The following is an 8,534-nucleotide window of genomic DNA, read 5'->3' on the forward strand; positions in this document are numbered from 1 at the left end:
CTCCTAATTGAGTCAGTCCATTAAAGATTTATTTAATTATTTATTTGTTTCTAAAAATGTAGTAGTCACCCATTGATTTTACCCAGTTTTTCTCCCAATTTGAAATATCCAATTGTATTTTAGCCAGTCTACAGGGGGTTCGTCGATTATTTATTTATTTATTTATTTATTTATTTATTTTTTTTTTTTTTTATGCCAACCATAGTATACAGTCCAGCATGCCAATAAGCATTGAGAACCACAGCTGCACGTAACATTTTTACTGATACTCTATAAACATCTTAATAAGACTAACCCTTGTTTGACACTGAACACTGAATCAAAGCTCTATGAAATTGTCATATGGTCTCTATGGTGCTATGTACTTTAATGTTTTTTGTTCAACACTAAAACAGTAGTGACCAGAGGAGCATTAAGGCTATTCAGTGAGTTCTTTGAAGAATGTACCACCTCAAAAACATTTTTTTACAAGTCTCTCCATCATAACTATTCTCTTCAAATGGATATGCCAGACAGAAATTATGTTTGGAAAGTTAAAAGAAGATATTTATTACTTGGAGTGTTTTATTGCTCCCCTGTTAAAATCAAAGCAAGGTCCACCAAGGTGAAGCCTGAAGGCCATACAAAGATAACTGTACCTGTACTGCTGAATGTTTTTACTGAAAACATACTACATTCTGAAAACAGCTGGATTTGGGGTTAAGAATTTCCTTTGTTTCCTGGTTGGAACTTGATAAAGCTAGAATATAAACACAGGTTTTAGAAAAGCAATTATACAGTAGCAGTCAAATATTTTGAAGGAAAAAAAAAACATATATATATTAAGCTATTTCAAATATGAAATGAAACAAAACGTGTTTTTATTACACATTTTAAATGCAAAATAAGAATCCTAGATTGATACTTGAGAAGGGATACAATTCTATTCTCTTCATACATACGAGGTCGTCAAATGATGCATCAGCTGCAATCAAACTTCAAATGATCAGTATGAAATCATGAACTTCATACAGCTAGAAAATTAAATGTTAAGGACCATCGTTTAGGTATTAAATCCAAATAAATAACTATAGGTCAACATTCATTTCATTATCTGCATGAATTAAAACAAATTCTGAACATTTAAAAAGTTAGTGTCTGGATGTATATTGCACACAAATGCATTTGATTTTAAGAAGTATATGTGCCAGATCCAGAAAATAAAAACAGCACTCATCATCTCACAATGTAAAAAAATGTCAATTACGCAGCATTGATTTGAGGTAAACTATACAAAACAGTATGAATACAGTTTTTTTTTTTTTTTTTTTTTTATAAAACTGAACAGTTTAAATTCAAAATAATAGAACATATAAAACAGGCATGTACAATCTCATAATATCCTTAACATGTTTTCCCAGTGGTGTTGTTCATATATTAAAGCACTGAAAAAGTAATGTTCAGCAACAAGAGAGATAATAATGACCACTATTTTGTTGACGTACCGGTACTGGTATGTCTGTATGTTGTCAGTAACAGCTTTAAGGAATTATAATAGCAGATTGGAACAGACTGCAATGCAAGTTTTAAACCAGTCTGCTATATTTAGGTCAGTTCACCTGTTTATTAAGCTTATTTTGCAATCCCCTCAGGAAGAACATAAATTATAAATGCCCTTTACAATAATAGCATACCAAATTGATTTTCCACATGTGCACAGCCGTACAGGGAAAACATGTTTTTTTTCTTGCTTTATGTCTCAAGGAGTTGATCATTTTAAATATTTTTATATGGTAATTACAAATTATTATAGGAATATACTTTGGCTTGCCTTAATGTGCAGTAAAGGAAATTGTTAGATATGCATGAGTAATATGTTCTTGGTGTCAGTGGATCTGAGTTAATATGGTTTGAATAGTTTGGCATAATTCTGGATCAGCAAGAACCAAACAAAACATTCAAGGATTTAATGGGCTAGCCTGGTTGACTCTGCTGTGAATGCTTTCATTAGGACAATGGGCCAGTTCTATTAAAGCCTCGCCATTGTGAAAGAAAAATAAAACTGTTCATTTTGCAAAACGTATCACAAGCAACTCATATAAGATCTTATTAGGGACTCAAATGTTTTCATGTAGTCAAGAGTGATCAATTCGATCTAAGTTTGCTATTCCTCAAGATATGATTGGGAGAGATTCACTTTGAAAATTTCACAAGAAGCTCCTTTCAGTCCAGCTGAACTTGAACTTGAGTTTGGAAACAGTCAGAGGTAAACCTCAAGTGCTGACAACTAAAATAACAGAACTGAAGCTGAGTGCTGGTGTTTAGGAAGGGTCTTGTTGTAACTGGAAGTTATCTGAGAGGACGCCTACTGCCCCTTCCCTGCTGAGAGGGTCAGCCACAACCTTGGGTCAGGAAAGCTGAACTAATTCATTCAATCTGCTGGTAGTGCAGACAGACAGGTCTGCACCAAGCATCCCAGACCCCCTCCAGACCAGGCTGTCTCACTGGGAGCATGTCAGCATCTTATCACACAGTAGGGCTCAGTAAACATCTCTTTGATTAGATGCCATTAATGCGTCACTCAGTAAACAGAGTACCAATTTAAAAAAAATACATGCATACATATACATGCTGTTTGAGTTCCTAGGTTGCCTTGCAGTACATGCTTAGATTATTAAATCTTTAAAACAAGAATGTCCATCCCTTATTAGGACTGTCACTTTGCTATAAATTACAAGAAGGACATCAACTTCCGTGCTTTCAGGAGCTCATGCTGTTGAAAGAGCAGCATTCAACAAGCTTGCTGTTCCACTACATTATAAAGCAGAGTATAGTAACCTCTGTGTCATAGTAAACAATAGTAAACAATAGCAAAATAGTGAAACAAGGTAAAACACAGTATTGTGACTGCTAAATTACATTGCAATGCAATTTTATTTGTGACACTGCCTTCCCACCAGTATAATACGATTTGTGTATTGTTAATGTGTGAACTTATGTGCAGGAAGTATCTGACACAGGCATGGGTGTTGACAAGGGGAGAAGTGCTTACAGAGTGTTTTTTTTAAATTCAGGAGTGCAGCACTGACAAGTTCATTTTCAAATAAAGGAAAGAATGGATACTTCCACTGTGCCCCTTCCAGAATGCATGAAAGAACATGCACAATATGGTTACAAAACTGTACATTGTAGATAAACATGTTTTTCAAGAGACACGTGATTGTAAAGCTATGCCAAGTTTCAGACAGGAAACTCTAGTAGTGACCCGCAAATACGTGCTATACAGGTAAACCTCTTATCGTATTTCCTAATAACACAGCTTATTCTATAGCACAAGAAAAGCCCTAACTGAATGCATGATTCTTCATACAGTATATTTTAAGAAGGACCATGATGGCCAAATCCTTGTAATTGTGAAAGTGTAATGAATATGATGCTAGTGTTATGGAATGGTATGGTTTAGCCACCATTGTATGTGGATCTGCAGTGAATAAGGAGCATGTGCCTACACTATTCATCCTGTGGCCAACCTTACTGAGAGCTAGCCAATCTGTTAGTAAAGCACGACCACAAACTACTGTACCTCATATGGAATGTTCCATTCATTCCCGTTCATATTAAAATACAGAGCTAGTATTCTTTAGTTTAAACATTTCCTTTATCCCTGTTTGCGATTTGCGGTCAATATAAAAGAGTAAAATAAGATTGAAATCCAGTGTTAAATGTCAGCAGCCAACCTATTTATTATGGAGATCAGATTTAGAATACAGAAACTCTATATTAGCTGAAACTTGCCTACAACACCCGATACCATTCTGTCAGTGCTAGCTGTACAGCTGGGAATGTGTGTGGTAAAACTCTGCTTTCTAATCTTATTTATGGCAATACATCTGAAAGGAATTCAAAACAGTCCTTGCAAAAACCAGACCAGTTTATGTCTAATGGATATGTAATGATGAGTGTAGGTCAAAGCTTGAAATCCAAACTTATGAAGTTTGAAAATTCCAGCAGAAACACATTTTTTACGCTTAAAAAGGGTTGATTCGTTTTCAAATATTAATTCCATTGGATTTTATTTTCAAGGGAATGGATTTTTTTTTATATGGTGGATTTTAAATTTAGCTTCAATGCTCAAATTGCATGGATATCATATCCACATTTTATGGGACTATGATATTTAAACTTTTATTGAATTTTTCCACAGCAAGACCTGATTTTTTTTACCTCTATTGGAACAACACTATCAAATGTAAACACTGCTGGAAAAAATACAAAACATAGTAAAAGTAGCCTACTGCTTTATATGCATTAGACTTCTGTAAAAGCTGACTGACCATGAGCATGTACACAGTATTAATCATGTACATGAAGTTCAGCTTGTTATAATACAGCCACAAAAGTAACCTTCACTTCTTAACTAGAAAAACTTGCAATCACTACAAAAAGAAGTTGCCACAAAGTGTCATGTTGTTTTAACAGTTAAAGCAATGATAGATGAAGCCTTTGAAATGATTGATCACATTTTGCCTGATAACTTTTTGCTTCTACACACAGGAACCTCAACATCTGTAGCAACCTCTAAAGGGAGGTGCATGGTCACACTAATTGGTATGGAGCACCAATGGCTGGATACAACCTTTTCATCAGTATAATGTAATTTAGCAAGCAAACAACTACAGCAACTGTTTCAAATGAAAGCAGTTTTGTAATATTTTTAGCACCAATTTCTACAATAAAGTTGTTTTGTAAGATCTGCACAACATGTATTGCTGTACTTAAACTGCAGAATTCTGGACAAAGTACTGCAGTTGTACAGCCACAATAATAATCATGCAGCTACTATTGCAGTAACAAAATACTATCTGCGAGATACAAAATGATACGTTATTGTGTGTGCTTTATTCTGTTATATGATTATATGAAATTATAAAATTACCAGCAGGTAAAAATTCACAGAGAGATGGCCTCTTTCATTCAGAAGATTTAATCTTTGTGACCTTGCTGTTCTGGTTGAAAAGGTAATGAGCTGCATTTTTCATATCTATCATCATTCTACAGTGCTTTCATAATGAAGACATTAAGCCAGAAGAATGTTCCATTATTTTAGAAAAAATATTTTACAGTTGCTGAATAATACAGTTTCTTTGTCTCTTTTTTTATTTAGGTGCATAATAACAGTATTGAAGGTCCGCAGTAATTCCCTAAGCTCCAGAGCCTCATTAAACATGCTAGGCACAGGTGGTCCTGAATACTATAGAGGTCCCATAGGAATCCTCCTTCTCAAGTGGAGCTTTTTAATGGATATCCCATGGTCACTCTTGAGACGCTAAAAGTAGGTCTTCAATGGTTCTTGTTTGTTGGAATAAGGGTCACAACTACAAAACTGCACACTAACACTTTCCTGTAGGATCCACCAGCCCAGATGGTAGAATGTTTAAGCGTGGGTTTTAACTAGGGTGACAGCATGTTGTTCTTTGCAGGTGTGCCACCTCTAATGGTTTCCAGCACATCAAGTCCGGAAGGGAGGGTGTTATTCCTCTCTGTGGAGGGAGGGAAGCACCAGACAGAAGTGTTGGACATAGGAGGCTGTGTGGTCCAGTGGTTAAAGAAACAGGCTTGTAACCAGGAGGCCCCTGGTTTAAATCCCACCTCAGCCACTGACTCATTGTGTGACCCTGAGCAAGTCACTTAACCTCCTTGTGCTCCGTCTTTCGAGTGAGATGTAATTGTAAGTGACTCTGCAGCTGATGCATAGTTCACACACCCTAGTTTCTGTAAGTCGCCTTGGATAAAGGTGTCTACTAAATAAACAAATAATATAATATAATTACATGTTGGCTCTGCTTTGAAATGCAGCGCAGTGTGCAACAGGATAACATGGTTTATCTCTCTCTCTCGCTCACTCACTGTGGAATCCCACACCCTTTTTACAATGAACAATTAAAAACAAAACAAAATGTAAAACACATTTCCTAAATTAATAATAATACACATTTCTTGTTTTAGGATTCATATTCTGCATAATGCTTAAGATGTATGTACAGTTGGGCTGTCTGTGTTTCCTTTGCCAGTAAGAATAAACACAGAATCCTTCTATAAAAGACCATCAATGTGCTCTAACAGCCAATCAGGTAGTGCAGGGTCAGTGCCAGCTTGCAGTGGTTTTATGATGTGTACTCTTCTTTACTAACAGGAATCTGAGACTGGCATACTAGTGCATTATGAATATGGTCAATGTGCTTGGAGATCAACATATGCCTTTTGTCTTTTCTTGGCAATTGGTGTAATCTTTTAGGCCTATCATGTACCCCATACTTGTGAACCTGATAGCTTCACAAACTTAATTAACCATGTGGCAGCAGTGAGGAGTAGTGGTAGGGGCTCTGGACTCTTGACTGGAGGGTCGTGGGTTCAATCCCAGGTGGGGGGACACTGCTGTACCCTTGAGCAAGGTACTTTCCCTAGGTTGCTCCAGTAAAAACCCAACTATATATATATGGGTAATTGTATGTAAAAATAATGTGGTATCTTGTAACAGTTATAAGTTTCCCTGGATAAGGGTGTCTGTTGAGAAATAAATAATGTGATATGCACCTTTGGGCTTCAAAAAGCCCCATATGGGCAGCTTTTTTATTGCAGCATTGTCTTCCCCATGTCTTTTTTGGTGCCATTACCAAAACTCTACATCGCCAACACACCCCAATCTAAATGACTTAATGCCAGCCCTGTACATTAAAGTCATCGTTAAGCCAGACTATTTCTCTAATTTAAACATTAACCTTACATAGTTATCTTTTTATTCCTGATAAAATGTGTATTAATACAATATGTATAAAATACATATTGTTGCATGCCATCAACACAGAACCCCATATGCTACAGAAGAACAGTACATACCTTTTGGAAGCAATCAACTTGCACAGCACAGTTTTGTCTTTCTATAATTAAATCCCATATTCAAATTAAGTTTAGTTTAGTCATTTGCCTTTGTTCCTGTGTTAATTTAAATCAGTGTTGAGATCTGCATTTTTAAATCTTTCACAGTAATTTGCTTTGATAACAAACATATTATCCAAACTTTCCAAACATAAAATAACTCTTGTCACTACTAAGCCACTCAATTTTTACTTTGTGTTTTCACTAATGTATTAAAAAATGGCCCGAATTCCTTTCGCAGTTTCTCAGAAAATGTATTTTTTTAATTAAACCCTTTTTTTAGTATCACATTGAAGTCATTCACATTAATTAGGTTTATAAATGTTCACATCCAGACATCAAACTATGGCTCTGATGGTCTTGTCTCTTTAGCTCAATGTAACTGTTTCCATTCATACATAGGTCCTCTATTTGTGGTAAAGCAACATCAGACTTTACCATACTGTTCCAGCCTGTCTCAAGTGGAGTGCACCTCACAAAGCACAGCATTTTCAAGCTGAACTCTACAGCTACACTGCCAGGTCAGTCCTGGCACCAGAAAGTGAGCCTGTAATAAACCGTCAAGATTAATTAGTCAAATGTGCTTGTTTGTTTCAAACAGAATCCAGAGTGGGAAGGGACTGGAGAGGGCCCAAACTCACTTTCTCTGGCCAAGATACATGTTCAAATTGATGGGTTTCATTTCTGTAAGCAAAGATTCTAGACTAAAATTAAAATGTATTGTGCAATTACAATACATCTCAATATATCTTACAGTATATCTCATTTGAATCAAAGTATTGTGACACCCAAACCCACAATGCAGATAGTAAGCAGGATTTACCTAGGAAGGATTTTCACAGGCACTGTGCTTCATATTAAACTGCTACACGCGTCACATTGGTAGGTTCAGCTGAGAGATATGTATTATATAAATTGTCAGCAAAGTAACCGATTTATAACATGAAAAACTGTTATTTCTTATTTTAGAAGGACTGATTGGTGTTTAGCCTGCCATTGAATATGCCCGAATGTAGAAATGTATAGTATATCTTGTCCTGTACTTCTGTATCTGTGAATGGAAGTGGTTCTCTATGAGAAAGACACAAAGTAATGTCTGAATGAAGTTTTATTTTTGGCTGAACGTTCTTTTCTTGATTCTTGGCTAGAATATCAGTGTTTACTGGATAAAACTTGATATATGACCACTGCCAGTATTTGAAGTATACCTAATTACATATAAATAGAACAAACCAATGAGCAACACTGTGACTTGAATTCTAAATATGATGCGCTCCACATCTGTTCCTTATTTTTTCAGTTAACATAAAAAAATGACCACTGAACAAATGTTACAATTGTAGGAAATTATGTCAGACAGCTTACTTTATGTAAAAGGTACAAGTCCAGATGTGCAGTAATGTGCTCTGATGATGCATCCTTCCTTGCTTTAGGCATGTAGAACTTCTAATGGTTACATTCAAGTTGAAATAATAAATAAGCCCAAAGAAACTAAATGAAGGAAGAAATTAGTCAAACCCTGGTGTTTCTTACCACTGAATGCAGTATTTGTTTGCCATTTGTTTTGGTAATTGGTCATTGCTATTTGTGTCCAAAAACAGGTAGCCACAATTTCTCGG

Source organism: Acipenser ruthenus, chromosome 18, assembly GCF_902713425.1.
Source record: "Acipenser ruthenus chromosome 18, fAciRut3.2 maternal haplotype, whole genome shotgun sequence".
Lineage (NCBI taxonomy): Eukaryota > Metazoa > Chordata > Actinopteri > Acipenseriformes > Acipenseridae > Acipenser > Acipenser ruthenus.